This window comes from Sorex fumeus, unplaced genomic scaffold (assembly GCF_029834395.1).
Source record: "Sorex fumeus unplaced genomic scaffold, SorFum_2.1 ptg000095l, whole genome shotgun sequence".
Classification (NCBI taxonomy): domain Eukaryota; kingdom Metazoa; phylum Chordata; class Mammalia; order Eulipotyphla; family Soricidae; genus Sorex; species Sorex fumeus.
In genome coordinates, this window is record NW_026606152.1 from 3,504,481 (window position 1) to 3,529,048 (window position 24,568).

Below are 24,568 nucleotides of genomic sequence, written 5' to 3' on the forward strand. Positions count from 1 at the left end.
CCTCTGCCCCATGAGGTGGCTGCGACTTTGTTACATCCTGTGAGGAGGCTCTGGCGGGCTCCAGGCAGGAGAAACCCCCATACTGGAGGCTCGTGGGGTTGGGTCCGGCACAAGTCGGCCTGGGCTCCTCCGGCTGCGGGCCTTGCAGAGACGGCCACACAGACGGCTGGGGTCTAAGAGTGCCAGTGGGTGCTGCAGGCCTCTGCGGCAGGGAGATGGGCCGCCCCACAGGTGGACAGTGAAGGGGGCCAGCTGCTCTCCCATCACTCTTGCCTGCAGTTTGATTCTCCTCACCGGCCCCAGTCTCAAAAGAGCTGGACTGCGGGGGCTGTCCACAGTGGACGCGGTTCCTCGGCCCCAACTCGGAGCCCAGGTACCCCAGGCAGAGGCCAGCTGAGGACTGCAGAGGCCGGGCCCCTCGTCGGGTCAGCCAGCACAACTTCAGCTGCTCCGGATGGGCAAGCCTGGGCCTCGCCCTCCCTCTGGGGTCAAAGGTGAGAATTTCAGGCAGCCCGGTGCTTGTAGTGAGTTTGGCCTCCAGCCCCGGGCACCCAAGACGTGTCACCCCTGAGCTCTGCTAAATCTTTTGACAGGATCATTGTCTGCGGCAAACGCCCTGACACACCTCTAAACGGGCTCATTCATTTGGGTATAATGGAGGCTGGGCCGGTGGGGGGTAGCGCCCCACGCTGTCAGGGGCCTCATACCTGACCCCAGCCACTCACAGCCTCCTCAGCCCGGCTCCTTAGCACGTGCGCTGGGCTGCGGGGAGGAAGCCGGATTTCAGAAGCCCTCTTGGCCTCAGGAGTCGGAGAGAGAAGGGCAGGTGCGAAGCTGCAGAGGCAGGACAGGGGCTGGACCCGGCCTTGACCCCAGACACCGCACTCCTGGAAGGACTGCTCCCTGAGAGGAGTGCTCCCTGGGCAGAGCTGGCAGCAAGCCTGTGGCATCTGTGCCTGATGGGCTAAGAAGAATCAGCAACCCAGCAGGTGGGCTGGGGCCTGGGCCTGGGTGCGAGGTACATGCCCAGAGGAGTTCCTGGGGGACGGGCACCTGCCAAGGACACTGGCCCCTCCCCCACCGGTGAGCCCACGTGCTCAGGGACAGAGAATGCAGCTGCCAGACCCCGCCCAGGGTCCACCCCAATTCTGCGACAGTGGCACCCCGGAAAGGGAGTGGGGACAAGAAGGGCCTCGGCAGTCCTGCTCTGGGCTGATGGAGCGTGGCCGGCACACACGTGTGCATGTGCGTACATGCGTGTCTACTACACTCATGGTTGTCTTGTGCACACTTGTGTGTGTGTGTGTATGTGCACACATGCATGTCAGTGACCAGGGCCTGGAGGAGGGACCCTCTCGGGGCCCTCGGGACTGAGCTGCAGTTTTAGGAAATCTGGGACATGCGGGCAGAATGAGTTTGCCTGTGTTCGGGACAAAGCTCCAGGACTCCAGGGTTTCGTCTGAAATGCGCCCGTGGTGCAGGGACGTCATGGACATCCGACGTGGGGCTTGGCCCAGAACAGGGTCTTTGTCCTCGGCGCCCAGAAATCTGAGCTGTGAGCATGGGCCAACAAAGACCTTTGGTCCTGCAGCGGCAGGGCGGGGCCCCATCCCTCCAGCATGTCCTGGGGGTGAGGGCAAGGGGCCTCAGTCGTGGACTGGCTGTCACAGGAGACCCCAACTGCTGGACAGGAGCAAGGCTGGGGCCCAGAGCCTGGACAGGCGGCTGCTTGGGTAAACGGATGTCCCCAGTGCTCAGGAGCACAGCATGAGGCTCAGGACCGGGCCCTCTTGTCAGGGAGGGCCAGGGTCCCCCACCCTGGAAGGGGTCTGACAGCGCCCACAGGCAGGGTTGCGGGAGGGGCCACCCACCAGGCCTGGCTTCTCGGGCTCACTGAGGGTCCCGAGGTGAGTGCTGAAGGAGCTTTCTGGGGGTTCCCGAGGCAGATCCTGGGGGGCCCCCAAGGCCTCCAGGAACTCCTGAGGCGGCGGTCACTGCTGACCTGCAGGTGCAGCCTGGGGGTCCTCAAGCCCCATGTTCCTCCTCTGTGAGGTGAGGGGCAGGGAGGGCTGGAGCCTGCGGGGAACACTGGCATCTGCAACCCCTGCTGGAGATGGGCTGGAGGGCCCCTGACTCCTCTGTGGTCCTGGCAGGGCTGTAGGGAGGCTGGGACCCGCTTATGGCCCTTGAGGCTCCGCCACCCCTGCCCACACTTCCCAGGGCAGAGCGGGAGGTGCAGCCAGACTCTGGCCCCACAGCTGGGAGCAGAGGCGGGGAGGCGCCCCCAGTGCCCTCCTGCCCCTTACATGGGGGCCAGGAGGAGCCACCTCACGTCTGTGGCCCAGCTGGGGGGCAATGGAGAAATGGGGCTGCGGCAGTTGGCTGGGGCTGGGGTTAAGGGCCCACCCATGTCTCCCCTGTGTTCCCAGCAGGGCCCTGGGAGGAGGCTGCTGGCTTCTCCTGGGACCCCGCACCCCCAGACCCAGTGGTCGGGACGCATGACCTCTGACCTTCCCAGCCACCTCTCCCCTTTGCTGTCTCAGGGACCGACAGGGCCCACCTTGTACTTCCGGGTCACCCCTTCATCTCTGGCAGACCAGGGCAGGCAGGAGAGGGTCACACTCAGGGCCCCGCTCCCACGAGGCCTGACCCCCGCCACCCTCAGCTTCTCTGTGGATTCAGGGGGACACTCGTCCCTGCTTCTCAGAAAGCTCTTTCCTTTTCCCAAGCAAACCTTTTATTACCAAAATGATGGTCTCCCCGTCCCTAGGCTGACTGGGTGAGCGAGGCCTGCGGGTCTGAAGAGCCCTTGGTCTTTCTGACCTTGGTTGAATCACTCCTGGCCCTGCCCCAGGGGACCATATGAGACGCGGGAATTGAAGCCAGGCCCGCCGTGTGCAAGGTAAGTGCGGGCTGAGGGTTCCATCCAGGGCACCCCCTCTCAGATCCCAGCTGCTGCCACCAGGGCCAGGCCTTGAGTGTAGGCGGGCAGGAGATGGGGCCCGCCCTGGGAGCTTCTGGCTGGCGTCTTTCCTGCCACCTTTGGGGAGATCCTTGGGGCTCCTGGTGAGTGGGGGGTGGGGTGGGGGCCCTTGGGAAAGGAGCAGCCTGGGGCCCCCAGCGGGGTCCTGCTGTGCCTCCCTGCACGCCAGACGAGGAAACTGGGACTCAGAAAGCTTCATTCGGGGGCCCCTGCTCCCAGCAGCCGAGCCCTGGGAAAGGGCCATTTCTGCCAACAGCTGCGGGGTCTAGCTGGTTCACACAGTTCTGGGGTGACTGTCCCAACCGGGCTTGGCCCCCCAAGCCACCTCCCCTGGCTTTCAGGGCCCTGGGGAGACCGTCTCCTGATCCCTACCAGGTCGCTGTCTGCCCCCCAACCCTGAAGGGGCCTTCTCCCATTCCGGCCCCTCATGGTTCTGCCCCAAGGGGTCCTTACTGGCCAGGGGGAGCAGGTGACTAGCCCCAGGACCACGGCCTTGCGGGGCCCAGGAAACCTGAGAGTGGACACATGCGAGCTCGGCTGGACAGAGCAGGCAGGAGGCTGCGCAGAAGGATGGCCCTGCCCTCTGCCCTCTGTCCTGTCCTCATGTCCCCTGCTGACCTGGCCAGGGGCACCCCCCAGTGGGCCTTCCTGGGGATCGATGAGTGGCAACGTGACACTAATGGACACAGAATTAAAACGCCGAGGCGTGGATTAATCCGGGCAGGCGGAGCTGTGGCAGGCGGCGTTAATGGACCATATCGACCGCGGCCCGCAGACCACAGTCCGGCTTGGATGTCGCGCGGGGCCGACTGGAGACTCGTGGCCTCAGTGTTCTGTAGGGCCCAGTTTTCAGAAAGACAGTGACCTCTTTCCTCCAGATCAATGCCATCAGAGCTGCCCCGGGGAGACCGGGAGAAGCCCTGGTGGGACACTCAGATGGGGGCTGTGCAGGGGCGGTCCACAGGGCACTGGCAAGGGACAGGCCGGGCCACGGGCTCACCCCACGAGCCCCCAGTGCTGAGATGCTTCACACAAAGCCCAGGAGAGTGGCCAGCACCTATCCAGCACCCGGGGGCCAGTCAGGGAAGGACAGGGCAGCCCACGCCGATGTCCAGGGCTGGGCTCTTGCCACCACCTCCACGCAGCCCCTCAGGTCCTGCTCCAGGCTGCCCTCCCAACGTGCGCTGCAAGGGGCCCTTTCTCAGCCATGCCCACTGCGTTCACCGTCCTTCCTGCCACCGTGCCTGCGGCCACACTCACTGCAGACAGAAGGGGCTCGAGTTGGCCTGAGTTCGCGTGACCCCCACAACTGTGTGAAGAGTCGAATCTTTCCTGTCCATGGGTCCTCCCTCACGTTCCTGGCATCCCAGCGGGAGCACCTGCCCGCCCCTGTAGGGAGCATCTGCCTGTCCCCACACCCCCAGCGGGGAGCGCCTACCCGCCCCCAACCCAGCATGGAGCCTCTGCCTGCACTCTGGTCTTCGGAGGACACCCCCAGAGGGCAGGGGAAATGGGGAGACTGGGTGGAGCTCTGGGACCCCATGAGGATCTTGGCAGGGGCCACTCTTGATGGAAGTGAGGGTCTGATCCTCCGGGTCCTGGGCCGTCCACTGCCCTCTTCACCGCTTCTCCCTCCCACAGTCACCTGTGTGGGTGTCTTCCCCCCTCCAGGCCGTGCCCACATCCAGGCTGTCCCCTCTCCTGTCTTCCTGCCCCAGGCCCGCTTGGCAAGCTTTGCGGAGCTCCATGAATGAGCAAGAGAGGGCGGACGGAGGGGTCAGTGGTCAGCGAACGAGTCACTTAATGAAGCGATGAATGAACGAATGAATGAATGAAGCAGCAACTGATCATGAACAATTGCACGCATCAAGGGTGCGCCTCTGGTGTTCTGGGGGGCAGCCCCCTGGGACTGGCCCATTTTCCCTTTGTGCCCCTCGGCTTGCAGGCTGGGGCCAGCAGCCTGGCCAGGGCAGGGCTGAAGTCTGGGGACACACAGAGCCCCCCGGGCACTGGAGTCTTCCAAAGGCAAATGGCCTCGAGGACAGTGGGGACAAGACACTGGCCCAGCCCAGACCTTACCTGGGAGGGGCAGAGGCCTGTGTCCTCTCTGGGCCTCGGTCTCCTGCGGCCACCCACGCAGGCACCCACCCCCAGCCGCCCCTCCCGGCAGTGAACTGAGTACGAGCGTGTTCGACACTGAATAATTAATTTTCGTCAACGATAAAAACATTGTCTATTGATTTACAGCCTCCTCGTAAAGCTGCCTGTGGAAACCTGATTCTTAGTGATTTGACCCGGCCGTCGGGAGGCATGTCCAGCTGTTGCAGCCCTGGTCCCAGCTGTTCGGGTGCTGCCTGCCCTGGTGTCTGTGTCCCCCTTGGCCAGTGGCTCCCAGCGGAGCCTGACGTCTTCCTGACCACCTGGTGAGGGGGACCCAGCGTCCCGACCCTGCACTTGGCCTGTGGGGCCCCATGCGAGCTGCTGTCCATGGCCTGGCGTCCCCGCTGCCCGCGTGACAGCCATGCGCCTCGTGCCCGCCTTCCCTGGCCTCGCTCTTGTGCTCTGACCTCCATGCAGGCCACTGTGATGTGTGCAGAAACCCCTGATCCACGGGACACGCCGGGCAGAGTCCAGGCTGACGGCCACACCTAGGCTTGCAGTACTGTCCCAGAGAGCCCTTGAGCAGAGGCCGCCCAGCCCCCGCATCGCAGTCCCCAGGGTCCGGAAGTCGCTGAGGCACTGGGGAGGTTGCAGGTGTTGGGAGATGTGGGGGCAGGGGCGGCTGGACGTGGGCGGCTGGCACCCAGGCCTTGGTGCACCCCCACTCCAGACCCCTGGGCACCTCGGTGAACTGCTGGCCGTTACTCCCCAGTGCATGCTCCTCCCTCATCCCAGTGAGCACCAGGCAGAGGCTCGGGGAGGACTCAGGGCCCAGAGGGGCTCAAGGAGGACTCGGGGCCAGGAGGGACTTGGGGACGGTGCCCAGGGAATGGAGTACTCGGGAACAGCAGCTCATCAGGCCCCTGCTGGGTGCTGGGCATACCTGCAGTATTCGTGCCTGTGCCCCAGGAGGCAGCTGTGGCCAGCGTGCCGGCTCTCCCAATAAGTGGGGCTTCAGCCCGCTCTGGGTCTCTTGGTGAGTGCAGTGGGGCCGGAGGTGTGGGCTGGGCCCACTGGTGCCCTCAGCAGTGCTGACCTCATGTGGTGGCCCAGCCCAGCCCAGCCCAGCAAGAGGGGCTTCAGGGCAGCAGCCCTCGGGGCCCGTGCACGGGGCCTCCCTGCATCGGGCTGTGCCCAGTGGTCAGTTGGAGCAGCCGCAGGCCCGTCCTGTCCCATGAGGGCCATGTTTGAGCTGTGGGGGAGGCCAGAGGTCACGGGGGGAAGCCATAGTCCTGGTGGAGCCTGTCTGTGAGGGGCAGCAGCCCCGGGACACGGCAGGGCCTGTATGGGCTCCGGGGGGCCCGCAGCAAGGAAGCAGCCCCCTCACACCCAGGCCGGAAAGGAGCCAGTCCAGGGTCCTCGCGTGCTCGGGGGGGCTGACCCCTGTGGCCAGCCGGACCCCACAGGGGGCAGGCATTGGAACTTGAGGTACTGGGAGCCCTATCCCTCCAACCACGGCCTAGAACTGAAGGAGCAAGTGTGGGGACACAGTGGTCACTGATGCGGTCGGACACTGTCCCCACAGCCCCGCAGGGCCCCTCTCTGCACTGGGGGTGTGAGTGGGTTTCTGAAGCCCCTTCAGGGCTGAGGGGAGGGTGCTGGGGAGCTCCCCAAAGACCCCGCCAGAGCTTGGCCATTCTGGGCTGCAGAGGGAGGAGGAAGAAATGCGCCTCAGAGGACCAAGGCAGGAGAATGAGGACAAGGGTCTCTGCTCCTCGAGGGGTTTGGGGTACAGCAAGGAAACGGGGGAGGCCCACAGAGGGGGCAGCGGGCAATAGGCACTTGGCAGTCACCACCCAGAGCCTGCTGGACAGATGGGGCAGCTCCTGTACTGCTCAGCCATGGACTGCAGTCCCTGCCCCCCGCCCTCTGCAAGGAAGGAAGGAAGGAAGGAAGGAAGGAAGGGAGGGAGGGAGGAAGGGAACAAGGGAGGGAGGGAGGGAGGGAGGGAGGGAGGGAGGAAGATGGGAGGAAGGGGGAGGAGGGGAGGGCGAGGCGGGCAGGTGGGTGGGGAGCTTAGCCAACAGAGGGGCGTGAGCTGGTAGCTTCTCTCAGGTGCTGAGAACAGCCTCATGTGTGCACCAACAAAGAGACTACCACGTCACTTGTCTGGAAAGTGACCCAGGGTCCTGAAGAGAGGCCACCTACGTGGGACACACAGTGGGCATCTCTGCGCCCGCCCCTCAGGAGCAGACCCCAGGCCCGGCCCTGCTGGCTCCAGCTGCCATTTCCAGGGATGCCGCTGGTCTCAGGGGGCTGGTAATGACACAGGGCTGAGCGACACGCTCTTGTCGCCTGAGAGTGTCTAAGTGCTTTCTAGACAATTAATCGGCTCTCCCCACTCAGTGGCTGACATGGGCCAGCACGCCGGGGACAAGGCCGCCTTGGAGACACTGAGGAGTGCGTGGCACTCTGCACCCCAGTGACCCACCCCCACAGGCAGGCTTGGGGCTGCTGGGGGGCCCTGGGGCTGCTGGGGGGTCCTGGGAGTAATGGGGATCCTGAGGATTCTGGGGGTCCTGGGGATTCTGGGGGGCCCTGGGGCTGCTGGGGGGCCCTGGTTCCCACACAGACACCAAGAGTCACAGCAATCCTGCAGCTCAGCTTCAAAGACACAGGACCTGAGATCAGAGAGGGCTGATCAAGGTGGTTTCACCAGGGAGCACTCCCACCCAGGGAGCACCTCCTCCCCAAGTACCCCATCCAGGAAGCACCCCTCATTCACCTCCTCTCCCAGGGAACATGTCCTTTCCCACCCAGGCCGCATTCTCACTAGGAAGCACCTATCCCCCAGGATCATCCCCAGCCGGGCTGTACCCCTCCGCCAGGCAACACCCCTGCCCCAGGGCAAGACTCTCGCACACAGGCACATGCCCCATGGACTGTCCAGCTGGAGCTGGGGTGCTGAGGTGTTCGAGGAGGGAAAGAGGGACAGGGAAGGGGACAGCAGTCACCTGCTCCCCGCCCGGCCAAGCTGCTCTGCTGTCCTGGGAGGGAGCGGGCAGCGGGCAGTGCTGACAGAGGCTGCCCTGAGAGGGAGCAGGCAGCGCTGTGGACGGAACTTTGTGACGGGGATCAGGGCAGCCCTGCTGACGGTGCTTCCCACATAGCCGGTGATGAGCCAACTTGGAGGGGGCCAGGGAGCCCACTGGGCACCTGCCCAACCTGCCTCTTCCGGGGCCACAGTAGGTCTGGGGTCTGACTGGGGCATGTCCCTCTCTCCTGGGGGCTTCAGGCCCGGGAGTGGGGGCCGCACCCTCTGGGCACTCTGAGAGGTCAGCACAGGCAGTGGGGGGGCAGGGGTGACAGGATCGCAGGGCACAGTGCTGTAGACCCTGCCCCTGCCCCTCCCTTTGTCTGGGCGCCCACCGGGGGCAGAGCAGGGCTAGGACACGGCCAGCTTAGCCCAGAGCCTGGACTCTGCAGTCCAGGAATGCTAGGGAGTGGGTGTGTCCAGAAGATTCTGGGGCCCCAGGTAGGGCAGGGAGCATGAGGCCAGCACAGGGGGCGGATGGGGGTGCTGGGCTCGGGCCAGGTGGACCCGGAGCTCCCCTTGCTGACCGGCCAGAGGCCACAGTCTGGTCCTGGCCCCATGCCTGATCGATGCCTTTCCTGGAGCGCGCTGCTCCCTCCGGGCCGCCTGCCGAGTTGCTCATTTCCTCACCCCAGCTGCGGACCCCCATGTCGGAGGCCCCACCGGGAAGGGCTCAGCTGGGAAGGGGCCACGTCTCTGGAGGGGGTCACCTCTCCAAAGTGCTCAGAAGTGTTCAATTGCTCCCTGGGGCTGCGGCGGCCCAGCTAAGTGACAGTCCATGGCCCTGCGCCAGCAAGTGTGTGAGTGTGCAGAGACTCGGCTGCTGCCGCCGGAGAGATGCGCAGGAATCTGGGAGCAGGAGAGGCTGCTGGGCCTGGTGGGAACTCCCCCCCGCCCCGCTGCGTGTGATGCTCGGTGTCTCCAGTCAGACCTGGGGCTGGGCCACACCCCACTGCCCTCCCAGGACGAGGTCTCCATTGCCCCAGAACATTCCATCCAGGAGGGCCGGTCTACCCACTCTCCCCTGATAGGGACGGTCCAGGCACCCCCGGAGTGTGAGCTGGTGTGGGGGTCTGGGCCGTGTTGGCGCAGCCCCCCTTCCCTGTCAAGGAGCCAAGTGGAGCCTGCTTTCCTCTGCTTGGTGCCAGGTGGCCAGGAAACTGCCCAGAGGAGACTCTGGGCCCTCAGAGTTCACGGCTGAGCCCCTCAGGGGGACGTGCGAGGCTGACGGGGTCCCTGCACAGACTGAGGACCCCAGAAGCACATGTCTGGTCTTGTGGTGGGCAACAACTGCTACCCAGCTAGAGGGGCCCGTCCGGCTGCCCACATGGTGCCCCAACACTGCCGCAGTGCAAGGATTCCGGCACAGCTCAGGGCCCCTGCTCCTGCAGCTCTGACTTTTCCTTTGTCTACTGCGGCTCCTTCCGGAATGTTCCTTGTTGTGGGAATCTTTTTCCCCCAACTAAGGCCTGCTGCACCAGCTCCCCACCACCCATCACCCCCTCCTCCAAGGCCCCGGGTGACAGGGAGGAGTGGTGGTCTCTACAGCCCTCCAGCCAGGCCTGTCCCCAGCCTGTGACGCTGACAGGGCTCACAGGACGCAGCTGCCTCCAGCTTCCTTCTCAGGGTCCCCCTGCTGTCTGTGGGAACAGGCCCATCTCCCCGACTGTGGGGACCGTGGTGGGTATCCTCAGGAGCTCCAGCCCAGGCAAGGAGGCAGGGCACTGCGGGCGAGCAGAGGAGATGCATCGAACTCCAGGAACTTCTAGAGTGTGCTGGGTGGAGTGTAAGATGCAGGCAGAGCTGTGGGCACAAGCCTCAATGAGTGTGTGTGTATGGGGGGGTGTCTAGGGGCGTGTGTGTGTCTATAGGTGTGTGTGTTATAGGGGGGTGTCTATATGTGTGTGTCTATGTGTGTGAGTGTGTCTATGTGTGTGTCTATGGTGTGTGTCTATGGGTGTGTGTGTCTTTGGGTGTGTGTGTCTATGGGTGTGTGTCTACGGGTGTGTGTGTCTATGTGTGTATATTTGTGTGTGTATCTGTGTGTGTTTATGGGTGTTTGTGTGTTTGTCTGTGTGTGTGTCTATGTGTGTGTATCTATGGGTGTTTGTGTCTATGGGTGTATGTGTCTATGTGCGCGTCTATGTATGTGTGTCCATAGGTGTGTGTGCCTAAGGGAGTGTGTGTCTATGTGTGTGTCTATGGGTGTTTGTGTCTATGTGTGTGTGTCTATGTGTGTGTCTGTGTATGTGTCTATAGGTGTGTGTTTCTATATGTGTGTGTCTTTGTGTGTGTACCTGTGTGTGTATCTGTGTGTGTCTATGGGTGTTTGTGTCTATGGGTGTATGTGTCTGTGTGTGTCTATGTGTGTTTGTCTGTGTGTGTCTACGTGTGTGTCTATGTGTGTATATTTGTGTATGTATCTGTGTGTGTCTACGGGTGTTTGTGTCTTTGTGTGTGTCTATGTGTGTATATCTGTGTGTGTCTATCGGTGTTTGTGTCTTTGTCTGTGTGTGTCTACGTGTGTGTCTATGTGTGTATATTTGTGTATGTATCTGTGTGTGTCTACGGGTGTTTGTGTCTTTGTGTGTCTATGTGTGTATATCTGTGTGTGTCTATCGGTGTTTGTGTCTTTGTCTGTGTGTGTGTCTATGTGTGTATATCCCCATAGGGATGTGTGTTTCTGTATGTGTGTGTCTATGGATGTTTGTGTTTAAGTGTGTGTGCCTATGGGTGTGTGTGTCTATGTGTGTGTGTCTACAGGTGTGTGTGTCTACAGGTGTGTGTGTCTATGTGTGTGTCTATGTGTGTGTATCTGCACAGGTGTGGGGATGTGTCTGTGGGTGTGGTGTGGGCAGACACGGTTTCCTCCCGCACAGGTGTGGGCCAGCACCGCTCTGCCTGTGGGCTTGGGGGCCCTGGGAGCAGCACTGAGGGGCGCCCTGGGGCCTGGCCGCCAGTGCCCAGGCGTAGGAGGCCCCAGGTGGTCTAGCCTCACGTGCTTTGGCCGAACTGGCGGGGAGGGTCTTCAGGGCCAGCTGTGGCCTGATTAGTGGGCCGGGAGAGGCCGGCTGGATGCGGGGAAGGGAGCGCAGCTGCGTCCGAGCAGGAGCGGCTCCTCCCGCTTCTCCCCAGTGTACTCTGAGTTGCTGGGGCAGGGCCTCCCGTCCCGGCACTGTCACCCCAACACAGCACCCGATGGAAGGCAGGGAGGGGCTTCAACAGAATGTGACAGGGCGGGGGCGGGGCACCCAGCCTGGTGGGGTCTCTCAGCCGAGCGGAGGCCACCATGGAGCCACCCAGGGCAGTGGCAGGGTGAGCTGGCCAGCGCCTGCCACAGAGTGGTTCGGGTGAAGCGCATGCGTGCCTACCTCACACCACACAACAGAAGCAACCCCCAAGGCGTCTGTCTGCTAGCCGGAGACAGCACGCGCAGGATGCCGGAGCCACGGCACAGCAGGCCGGCGCTGGCCGCGCGCTGACCCACATTCTTCTCCCAGCCACAGACGCTCCCCCGAGACCCCCAGGAGCGCCTCCTGAGCACAGAGCTGGGAGTCAGCCCTGAGAGCTGCTAGGTATAGCCCCCAAACCCATAATAAAATTATTTGATCACATAAAAAAACTTATTTAAATTTGACTTTCATATGTTAATTTTTTTTTTTTTTTTTTGCTTTTTGGGTCTCACCCAGCGATGCTCAGGGGTCACTCCTGGCTCTGCACTCAGGAATTATCCCTGGTGGTGCTCAGGGGACCATATGGGATGCTGGGAATTGAACCTGGGTCGGCCACGTGCAAGGCAAACACCCTACCCGCTGTGCTATCACTCCAGCCCCTTTCTGTTAAAATTGTTAAAAAGAAAAACGATTTTTGGTGCACCCTGGCTTGGAGCCCTGGCTCTGTCAGCCCAGGCCTCCTGCTCCCTCTGGAAGGCTGAAAGCACTCTGCCTCCCCCAAGGGTTGCCTTCTGCATGGCTTTGCTCTAAGGGATGGAGGCCGAGGACTCCTAATTACTCATAATTTATTTCATGTGGGCTGGAGCGATAGCAAGGCTGGAGTGATAGCACAGTAGGGCATTTGCCTTGTGCGCAGCCAGTCCGGCTGAGCCGGGTTCGATTCCTCCGCCCCTCTCGGAGAGCCCAGCAAGCTACCGAGAGTGTCAGCAAAGCCTGGCAAGCTCCCCGTGACGTATTCGAGATGCCAAACACAGTAACAACAAGTCTCACGATGGAGACGTTACTGGGCCCGCTCGAGCAAATCGATGAACAATGGGAGGACAGTGTTTGTTTTTTTGTTTTATTTCATGTGACCGTACAGTTTCTCTACCACCAAGTGTTGCAAAGACTGTTTTTCAGTTAGTTGGTTTTGCTCTTCCCCCCCATAAAATCATGTGGCTCTGTAGCTGAGGTTTGTCTCTGGGCGCTGGCTCTGTTCCGTGGTAGTCGATGTGTCCTGTCCCGTGTCCTGTGGAGGAACAAGCAGTATGGGGCTTCTGCTTTGCTCTTTTTCACATTCCAAGTGGCTCTGTCAGTTCTGACCGCTCACAGGTACAGCTGCTTCTGTCTGTTGTGCAGAGGGAGGAGGGGCTGAGAGGGAAGCTGAGGAGGAGCTGAAGGAGAGGCTGAGGGAGGAGCTAAAGACGGAGAAGCCGAGTGCAGGAGCAGGCTGGGACGGAGCTGTTGCTCTGCAGCTTGAGTGTGTCCACGCTGTGGGGTGCTGAGTCCCCCGGGGGCCCCGAGGTCCAGGCTAGCCTTGCCAGCAGGCGCTGCAGCTGCACAGAGGCTGGGCCAAGAGCACAGAGACAAGCTCAGGGCTGGGCGTGCTGCCTCGTGTGCGTGTGTGCATGTGTGCATGCATGTGCGTGTGCGCTGTGTGTGTGCATGTATGTGTGTGCGTGTGTACACGCCATGTGGGAGACAGCGCTGGGCGCAGTCCCTGCGTGCTTAGTCTTTCTCAGGGTGACCTTGTGCAGACTCCGCCAGCGGTCAGGGCGCAGCAGAGACAGCAGACTGGGTTTGGGGTCAGTCACCCATTCTGGCCGTGTTCCCTTCCCACGACAAGTCATCTGTGTGCCTCCTCTGGGCGCGTGCTTCCAGGACACAGCCTCGCCCTGGGCGTGCTCCTCCCGATAACAAGGCTGCGGTCACATGGCTGGGCTGTGCCTGGGGCCCTGCCCGGCAGGGAGCATCCCGGTGGCTCTTCTCACGGCTCACATGCCCGCGGGGCCATTCCTTGCGCCTGTCTGCTCGCGTCACGTCAGCGAGGCTTTCCCGGTCAGCAGCTCTCGCAGGGCTGGGCTGGAGTGGTGGCAGGTGAAGGCAGCCGCGTGACCCCCAGTGGGACTGGGAAGAGGGGCCACCTGGTCCAAGGGACTTCCGGCTTCCCATTTCCCAAGAGAAGAGTGGCCGACTGTAAGTGTGCACAGGTGGGGAGGACACGTGTGCCCACAGCTGAGGCAGGCATGGGCTTTATGGCACACGGGGGAGAGCACTCGCTGCCTGAGTACACTTGGGCATGTGCTGTTGCACTGATGTGCATACCTGAGTGCAGGAGTGAAAGTGCGAGCACTGTCTGTGTGCATGTTCATGTCCTGTGTGGCGCCGGCATGTGATCGTCTGCATGCACTTACACACATGTGCTGTGTGCATGTATGGTCACACATGTCTGTGGAGCTATTCAAGCAGCTTAGAGTCCCTGTGTGTGTGACTTGTGTGTGCATGGGAGCAGTCATGTGTACATATGGGCATGTTGTGTGTGCTTGTGCATGCACTGTCGGCCTTGTGCATGACCATGTGTAAGTGCACATACATGTTCATGATTGCCCACACACATGTCACCAGTGTGTTTGTGGGAGACTCCCAGGGTTCACGGCCAGACCTGCTCACAGGGTGTCATGCCCACCTGGTGCCCCATCTCTAAACTCACCACTAACGCTCTGTGTAGCTGGCCAGCTGCGGTGGACAGTGCCCTGCCCGCCCACAGCCCCTCAGGAGCTCCCCTACACCGCCCCTCACCCTTCCTCCCTGTCCAAATGACTTGCTGAGAAGTCAGCTCGGCTGCTGTAGGAGCCCCTGGGCTGTGGGGTGCTGCTCACTGAACCCCACTTTCCCCTTATCACACATCGCACACACAAACCTTCCTGCCTCAGTGGGACCCGGACTCTCTCCCCTCCTGACAGCGCAGCCTCCCAGGAAGCACGGGCGGGGGGTGGGGGATGGGCAGGGAGGCGCCCAGTCCCTGTGGGAGGGCTGCGGACCAAGGGCCCGGGGCAAGAAGTCAGACGGCCTGATGAGGGTGCCTGGCTACAAACGGGCCACGGCACCAGCCTCTCGCTGAACCCCCAGAATAGCCAGAACAGTGGCCCAGCGGCCAGTCACTGGGACTCTGGGGAGAGCAGTCACTCCTGCAGGGGCCTGACCCGGGCCAGGCCTGAGGACCTGAGCGTTTCTGTGTTCAGGAGAGGACTCTGGGCTGCCAGATAGGGGAGGCCATTTGGGCAAGGAGGCAGTCCCCCCCCCCCCCGCTTCTGTGTGGGGCTCAACCCATCCGCACCGTCTGTTCTTGGGGGGCTGGAGCAGCTGCTTGATGGGCCCTTTCATTATTGTGGGGTCCACAGCCCAGTGATGGGGGCTGGCCAGCGGCCACACTCCCTCTGGGCTTGCTGCTGAGAGCCCCAAGGGGCCTGACGAGGGCTTGGGGGACCAGGTAAGCGACAGCAGCCCGCTGGACTCCTGGCAGGAGGCTGGCACAAGCGCGGGCAGGAGCCAGGGAAGCACAGGGCTGGCCCGTCCCTGCTGGGCACCCTTAGGGGCAGCAGAGCGCAAGAGGGCGGGTGGGGCTCTGGCTGCGCGGGGAGCAGGTATTGATCAGCTGTGGCTGGGCTGATGGATGAAGCAGGTCCCTCAGCACACAGGCCTCGGGCGCCCACATAGCCCACTGGCGCCAAAATTGTCTAGAAAGCCCATCTCGGGCGGCCGGCGCTCGCCACGGCAATTACCAGCCAGCCATTAATTAGCAGAGACGGGCTGGGCGCGGGCTCCTCCCCTGTCTGCCGGCCGGGTGGGCACTCGGGGAGACTGTGGGGGCTGCGAGAGGCAGTGGGCGGGACCCTTTGCCCCTGCTGGAGCCGCAGAGAAGGGCCCAGGTGCACCTGGGCCACTCGTCCTGCATGTGGCCTGGCAGAAGGAACCCTGGGTCACGGGCCATGCAGGGGGGTTGGGGGGGGTGGATGCTACAGGTCCCGCATTGCACTCGGTGGCCCTGGGCTCCCAACTTGCCTGGTCAGGGGCTCCCTCATGTGCATATTTGCCCACTGCCCCTGAGTGCCCACTCTCTGGACTACAGTCAGTGGCCCAGCTGGCCACCTGTAGACGCTCAGGCTGTGGGAGCCACAGCAGTCCCAACCCCGTGGCCCACCTGCCCTTCTCTCCAGCCTGGCATCTGCCTCCTCCCCCTCCCCCCTACTTCTTGCCCTCTCACCCTCCCTCTAGCCCTCCCAGGCTCGGGACCCTGTGAAACTGCCCCATCAGACCAGGCCACGTCCACTAGTTTAGCTCTGAATTGTCTTTTGTTTTTTGCTTTTTGGCCCCCACCTGGCCATGCCCGGGGCTCTGCACTCAGGGATCTCTGCTGGCCAGGCCCTGAGGACCGGAATGGAACCCGGGTCAGCCGCGTGCAGGCCTGCAAGCCCTCCCCTCTGTCCTGCCTCTCTGCCCCTGACTGTATCGAAGGGCCGCAGGGTCGTAGAAAGGTCAAGGCGCTCGCTTGGCATCTCCAACCCCAACTCGGGTTCAGCACCTCCAGAGTGCCCTGAGCCTCTCTAGGCGTGATCCCTGAGCACAGAGTCAGGAGTCAGCCCTGAAAACTCCTGGATGTGGCCCAAAAAACAAAACTCACAAGCAAAAAACTCCGTGCTCAGATCATCAAATCTGAGCATCATTAAGAAACTTGGGAAAGCACAGAAACGCCAGGCCTGGGGGACAGCCAGGGGTGGGTCCCGACGCACGTGGGGTCTGGGGAGGGAACTACACGGCATGCACCCCAACCGCGATGTGTGGCCAAGATGGCCCCGAGTGCCAGGCCTGACGGGAGCAGGGGTTAGTGAGACGGTTGTTTTTAAATTAGGCGGCCGAGCTCAGGCTTTGTATGCAGGAACCCCGGGTTAGACGATGTGCACTGCATCTCTCTCTGACCCAGCACCCCCAGGAGCGGACCCCAAGCACCTCACTGGGAGAAGCATCCTCAGAGAAAGGAAAAGCAAACAGGTCAGTGAAAGGCCTGGACCCAGCAACAGGTGGAGCCGTGCGGACACGCCGGAGCAGACGCTGGCGTTCGGTGGAGAAGGTTCAAACCCTCGTACGGGCCTGGGTGGGAGGGGGGGCGCAGGGCAGCGCAGACAGTATCCGCTGAGAGGCAGGTCCAGTGCCCCAGGACAGCGCTCACACACGCCCGCGTGGGCCCAGACCTCATTTGCATAGACCCTTAAAGACCACAGCTGCAAGGCAGCCGGTGAGGCGTCGTCCAGCAGAGGTTGTGAGCAGCTGCAGGTTTGGGACCAGGCGGGCCTGTCTCCATGAGGCCTGGCTCAGCTGCTCTGCTGGGTTCTGACGGTGTCCTCTGACAGCCTGACTCGGGGATGATGCACATCACCTCTAGGGGCTGCAAGCCGGGGCATGGGTGAGAGGGCCAGGCAGGCAGGCCCAAGGCGGGACCCTCAGGACCCAGCCCAGCTGAGATCATGCCCCCCACCCCGGCTCCCTGCACCCCGACCCCTGTAGCTGTCCCTGTGCACAGGTGGGTCGGGGCAGGTGTCAGTGAGCTGGAGGGACGCAGTGACCACCCCTTCCCAGTTCCCAGCACCCCCGAACACCGCTGCTAGCTGGAACTGGACAGCTGGGGGAGCAGCTGAGCCTCCGGACTTTGGCCTGGCTTCTCCTCCCACGACGCGCACCCTTGGGCCATGAACCACTTTTCTGCATTTCTACCAGCTATGAGTGGGCTGACCTCCACCCGAGACCCCCAGGAAGACTGGGTGTGTGCAAAGCTCAGTCCTCCCGAGTCTTCCATGGGCAAAGAAGTGCAGGGCCGCTGCCCCCGTCCGGCGCTGGGGGCTCCCGCGGAAGCCTCTGGTACAGACCTGAGTGGAGATGATGCGTCCCCGAGCCCCAGCCCAGCAATTAGGAGCCGACGCCCACTTCTGCGGTCCGCACGGGGGCTCAACCGTCTCGCCAGCCTGGAGCCCCCCTTCGTGCCCCCAGCCATTTGGGCCAAGCTGGAGGTGGGAGTGGGGAGGGGGCACCAGGTCTGCAGTGCTGGGGGGCTGTGGACTCACCCCACGTGGCTGTGCAGGCTGGGCATGACCCCGAGACCCTGAGGCTGCTCTCTGCCATCCTGGGGCTGCCTCTGGAGGAGGACCCCATCCACGAGAGCCCCCCGTCCTGGACAGACTGTGGCATCCAAGTCATGGGAGAGGATGGGGCTGGGCAGCAAGGGGGACGGGCTAGAATGGGCACTGCACATGCACACACACAGGTGTATCGTGTGCACACACACCATGCATGCACATACCATGCACATATATGTTCTGCACACATGTACCATGCAAGCACTCTCCTCTGCACGCATACGCACCGTGCACACACTGCATGCAAAAGCACCGTGCGTGCACTGCACCATGCTAAGTACTCTGCATGGACACGCACCACGCACACACATGCTCTGTATGCACATACACTCTGCATGCATGTGCACCATGCACACGCACTTTACATGCACACGTATCATGCATGCACATGTTCTACACACACACACACCATACAGACATGCTCTGCATGCGTGTGCACCAGCCACGCACACACTCTGCATGCACACACACCGTGCTCAAGCACGAGCCTTCCCATTCCCACCACGCTGCCAAGCCACAGGAGGGACACTGCAGATGGGCTTGATGCAGGTGTGAAGGCCCCTACACGGCCTCACACAGGCGGGCTCTTGCGTGAGGCAAAGGCAGAGCTGGCTCAGAGGGTGGGGCAGAAGGAGAGATTTGAGTCAGGGAGTGGGTGGACCTCACCAGTCCCCCTTCTCCTGCTCCTCAGGGCCTCAGGCCCCCTCAGCCCGGCCCCCTCACACTGGCTTGGGGTGGCCTCAGCACAGTGCCCCCTGGCAGTAGTGGTGGCTGCACTCCCACCCTGTGGGGCAAGCTGTCCCCAGATTCCCGGGTGTGGCCCCTAGAGCGTGGCCCCACAGTGTGTGGCTCAAACCCAGAGCAGCTGGTGGCTCGGCCTCATGCTCCTCCTCCCTTCCCAACACCTGGCTTCCGGACCGTGCGCGTCCCACTGTGCCACCACAGCCACGGCTGGGCCACGTGAGCTCCGTGGCCGACCCAGTGGCGCAGGCAGAGCGCGGGGCTGAGTGCAGGCGGGGCTGGCCGAGCCACGGACAAATGTTTGGTATTAAAGGCGAGCGAGTGAGGGGAGAATCTCATATGTTGTGATTTATGTATCCGTCATTCCAATCATCTTAAATAAGAAAAATGTTGGTCTCCAATTGCCACTGAGAACTGTCTGGTCTGCCCTAGATGAGTGTTAGCTGCGTGGAATGAGGGCCGCCCGGGCCGGGCCAACACTTTCCTCGTTATGTAACGGATCATCCAGACAACGTTGAATCAAACAATCCACTTCTAATCCGAGTCTGCTATTAGCATTCTGGTTTGAATTTGCCTCTCTCCGTGTAACATCCAGAAAGACACTCTGGACTCTTGGATGTTCCCAAGTTCTGCAGTTTCAACTTACATACAAGAGATAATGCAATAAGGGGGTGAAGACCATGGAAGCTGCTAGAATTCTCAGGTTTTTCCCAGGTGGGTTCAGCTATCCACACGTGTGGCTTCACCTTCATACAGAATCATACCACAAATGTGTTCTGAGCAGACGAGGCCAGCCGTGACCCCCGCGAGCAGCAGTGCAATCTGCAACTGGGGGTAGTGGCAGGTTTGCATCCAAAAAGTGATTTGTTTCTTTTTTGTTTCTCATCACCTTGGTGCCGCTGGTCCCTGTTGAGATGTGGGAGCTGCTCGAGCCCACCCCTCAGCCCCCCGAGAAGTCCCTGGTCATGGTCCGTGGGCGCAGGGCAGCTGAGTGAATGGCACAGGCAGCAGGGTCAGGCCCCAGGCCATCCCCAGCCCTGGTTGTTGCTGCCTGGGGACGGAGCCCAGAGCCCTGGGCCTACAGGAGGACAGGCTGACTCGGAGGAGGAGGGCTCCTGGCTGGAATCGCTCCCGCAGGCTGGGGGTCTCCCAGACTGCAGCCTCCTCGCGGAGGTGTGGGGAGCGGGCCTCTGAGCCCTGGACCCACCCGTGCCCTCTGCTTTCATCCCTCTGCTCCTGGGTCCCCGCGAATGACAGGAAGACAGGCTGCAGTGTCTAGACAGACTCGGGCTGGATTTCCATGTGGGGAGCCACAGGGAGGGGCCCCTCCTGGACCTCTCGCAGCGACAGAGACAAATGATGGGGCGCGGTATGGAAGGTTCCGGGACATCTGGCCCACATGCCTGACAAGGGCTCGAGGCCCAGGACTGGGGCTGCCTTCGGATATTTTTCAGTGATCCCCAAAAAAAGATTTCATGAAACCTGGAGCCCCGACACAGTGTGACAGGCTGTGGAGGAGACGGCTGACGTTCTGAGGCATTCCCTGCTGTACCCCATCAGGAGGCACGGGGTGACCCCTGGGGCAGGAGGGGAGCCGTGGTTTGGGATTTCGGGGAAACACGTTTCTGCCCTTCTTTGCTCGACCCAGCCCCCCACACTCGTGCTCTGGCCTTAATTTGTGGGTCCACGCACGGCCAGTGGGGTAGGGACCCTGAGGGCTGCTTCATGGAACCCTTACATTGGTGCTGAGAGAATCTGGTGGCAGGCACTGCTCTCAGAGGTCCCAAAGGTGCAGGGCAGGAGCACCCACAGCACAGCTAGCACTGCAGCCAGGTGGCAGGGGGGCTTAACCCACAAGTCCCCCAATCTGGGACCCCAGGAGATGCTCCGTTCCCTCCAGGCGTGCCGGCTCAGGTGTGGCACCGCGTGCTGGATCGCCTCACGTCTCCTGCTGGACGGTTGGATGGATCACAGGGTGGTGGCCACAGAGCACTAAGGCGGGAAAAGGGGCTTCCAGGACTGTGTCTCTGGGGGGAGACCCCAGGGGGGGCTGCCGTATGGGTGCAGCTGCCTTGGGGATAGGGAGCGTGGGGGACACCCAGCTGGCTCTGGGTCAAGGGCACAGCACACTTGTGAACGGGGGTCCCACTCGAGGGCGGGCTGAGGTTCCCAAGAGGAAGGAGGCCGAGAGTACAGGGACAAGCACCCACCCCCTCCCCGCCAGGGCTCCCGTCCCTCCCACCAGCAGTCGCGAATACACAAGCGGCTGACGCGGGGCTGCACCCTCGCCTGGGGCTGGCAGACCTGCGGCCCTAGACGCCACGTGCAGCCCAGGCAGCGACCACAGCTGGGCACCACGTGTGTTGCCTGAGCACCTTGTGGTCGGAGGCTGGCCAGGCACCAGAGCGGCACCCTGGGCACAGGCTTCCCGGGAGCCTGACGTTCGCCCCGGACACATGCAGCCGGGTCCGAGTAGAGAATCAGACTTTCGACTCGCACAGATTCTCGAGCCAAGGGAACCAAACAGAGCCAGGCAGGGTGGGCAGACAGTGCGGTCGAGGTCCTGCCGGTCAGAGTCCGCTGTCCTGCTCGTCTCGTGTGAGCAGGGCGCGTAGCCTGGCTCTTGCTAGTCAGCTCTGCAAAGCCAGGAATCAGACCCAGGCCTCGAGGGCACAGGCACCTGATCTGCCTGCTGCTGCGGCCCTGCCCAGGGCCCACGGTTTCTCAGAAACCAAAGAACAGAAAGAGACCGCGATGGCTGGGGTGCCGGGACAAGGACAGTCTCAGCTGGAAAATGGGCACTGCAGGACAGGTTCAGGTGGCCTCGAGGGCCAGCAGGACACAGCAACAGAAGGAAGCTTGGCATACTCGAGGCCAGGAGAAACGCACCCAGTTTCTTTAAACATAGAAAGAGAAATCGAGTCCCATGGGATGAACAATAGGTTGGGTCTGGTACCGCCAGGGCCAGAGAGGAGGTGGAAGCAGGAAACGGCGTTGTGGTGGCGACCAGCCTTGGCGGAAGCAGGCAAGAAGCCCAGGGGCCCCATCAGAGCTGTGTCCAGAAAAACCACAGCTGAACCCCTGAAAAAAAACAAAAGGGGAGGCCCCCACAGCAGCCAAGAGGCAGAGTCAGCCCCACCATCGCCCACAGACACCAAGCTTCGGAGGACCAGGGACCGGCCAGCCCCAAACAGCTGCTACCCTGGGCTGGGCTTGGGATGCCCATGTGAGCAGGGCATGGGGTGAAGGGAGATTGAGGGGGGCCCTCCGGAAGCCCTTGGGCAGGGCCTAGGATGCCTGTGGGCGGGGCCTGTGATACCGATGAGCGATGAGCGGGACCTGGGAGCCCATAGGTGGAGCCTGGGAGGCCAGAGGGCAGGGCCCTGGGGTGCCCAAGGGCAGGGTCTGGAATGATCTCCTCCGCCACCATGTGCTCCCTCCTCCATCATCTGCACCAGGGTCTCAGCCTATACACTGACTCTGTCCCCTCCCTGGGTGCAGACACGTCCCCCAGTCCCCTGTGGCTCTGGGGAAGGTGCTGCTCCTCAGGCCCTCCCAGACGCTGGGAATTTCTGCCCCTGCTCCCCGAGGGGCCATGCTGGGCTCGCTGCCCCGTCCTGGCTCTTCAAGGAGCCTGACAGGCTGGAGGGACCCTAGGTCTCTGTGCCCAGTGTTTTTGTCTGCTAGCTGTGCTCATGGGCTGGGTGGGGGCATTTGCACCCTCCGGCACCTGGGCCTGCGGGTGGCCCCTGAGGTCTGTCCATTCCGGTGCTGCCTTGCAGGCTCCTGGGACAGATGGCTCCCGGGAAAGCCAGGGAAGCAGCCCCCGAGGCAGCTCTGCCCAGCCCCGCCCAGCACTCCTCTGCCCCCTCCTGTGCCACAGCCAGGCTAGCAGGGAGCTGGTGCCACCCGTCAGAACCCGCCTGGACACTGGCAGGGCCCCAGCTCCCCAGCCAGCCCTGGACAACAGGCCACGTGGGGCAGGAGCACAGGTTCCCGGGGAAGAGAAGAGGTTTCCCAGTGCCCCCACCCGAGAGGGGGTCTCTGCGCCCCACCCCTCCGTGCTGGTGCAGCTCTGTCACTCCTGGTCAGCGTCAGTCCAGGGGGGCATGGGAACCCAGGGACCCGCAGGGGGGGCAGAAACCTGATGCCTCTAATTGCCACAGCCTCCTGCTCTCAGACACTCCCTCAAAGGCTGCGGTGCCCCTGCCGCCCTCATCAAAGGGCCCCACTTCCTCAGGGCCCCCTCCTCAGGATCAGAGGTCACCGTGGCCTGGGGCAGAACCCCCCAGAAGCCCCCCTTCCTAACCAAGACACGCTCAGAGGGGTTCACGCAGCAGGAGCAAGGCCCCCCAGACGCCTGTCAGGCCTGGGTGTCGCCCCTTCCGGCCGTAGGTCAGAGGCAGGCTGAGGTGAGGAGCCCTCCTGACTCGGACCCGGGATTCCAAGGGAGGTGGCAGCTGCCCCGAGGGTGACGGGCGCCACCAGGACATGGGGCCTGCGGAAGGGAGCACGCGGCGGGTGCGGCACATGCAGATGACCCAGAAGCTGGGCCAGGCCAGGCCCACTCGGGCTCTGGCCCCAGCCTCAGTGCTCTGAGTCCCAGCCCCACCCAGCTCAGTCCCCGTCCAGGGTGGCGTCTCGAATGCTGCCCATCAGAGAACCCTTCTCCGGGCACCATGCCTGTGGCCTGCACGGGCACTGGTCTGCCCTGTTTGTGCTGCTGCTGGGCAGTGCCCACCCCCGCTGCTGAGGACACGAGGAGGGGCAGGGGAGACACAGGAAGAGGGGACTGGCGGGGGGGGGGACACTCGAGGAGGGGCAGTGGGGGGCGGGGGCTGAGGGATGCAGAAGGAGGGGGCGGGGGACACAGGGGGCGGGGCGGGGGAACGCAGGAGCAGCCTTGGGGTGCCCAGGGCCTGCCTCTGCCCTTGGCATCTCTCGCCTTCTCCTCACCGCCCCATGCCCCCTTGCCTCCTGACCGCTGAGCTGGGGGTCCCACCCCTTTGGTTCCAGGTCTGGGTCACTGGGGTCACATCCCCAAATCCCACGGGCTCTGAACATCCCTTCCAGCTGTGTCCCAATGTAAGGTGCGGAATGGGGGGACTCCAGCAAGAAGCAAAGGAGTGACCTTGAGTGACCTCGAACACCTCCACCTCCAAGCCTATGTCTGAAACAGAAGCTCAGGGCACTGGCTGTAGGGATGCCTCACCCAGAAAACACACAAACATGCTCACATACACATGCTCTGACACACACATGCACATCCTCACACACTCACAAACATGCTCACACACACATGCTCAGACACACACACACACTCACACAATGCTCACATACCCACACACTTGCTCACACACACATGCTCAGACACACACACACATCCTCACATACATATCCTCATACACACATCCTCACACACATGCTCCATACATATGCCTAGATATACACACACGTGCTCACATACTTACACATCCTCACACACTCCCACATACATGCTTGCATACACATTCTCAGACACACACATCCTCACATCTTCACACACACAAATGCTTGCATATACACGTTCAGACACACACATACACATCCTCACAAACACGTGCTCACATAGACATGCTGAGACACACACATACACACTCACACACACGCTCACATCCACACACACATATACTTGCATACACATGCTCAGACACACACACATGCTCACATCCATATTTTCATACACACATCCTCACACACGCATGCTCTATACACATGCTCAGACACATACACATACACACACATGCTCACATGCATATACATCCTCACACATATACTCACACATGCTCACACTCACATATACACACATGCTCAGACCCTCACAAACACACTCAAGCTCCCACACACTCCCTCTCACATACTCACCCTCACTCACACACACACCCCCTCTCACACACTCACACTCACACACACTCGCATACACACTCACTCATGCACACTCACAGACACACACTCCCTTTCACACTCACACACTTGCACGCACACACGCAGGTCCAGCCACCTCAGTAGCTGGTCCCTTTCTCGGGGTGATTGTGTGGGTAGGGGTCTGCGGTGGGAACAGTTCCTGGGGGACCCTCGTCCCTGACTCGTCCAGGTCCGCCAGCAGCGTTTGGGGGTGAAGCTTCCCCAGCCCCCATCGCGCTAATCCTCTCCACATGGGGCTGGGGTAGCCCAAGGCTCCTCCTCGCGCCTTTTGAACTTGTGAACAGAA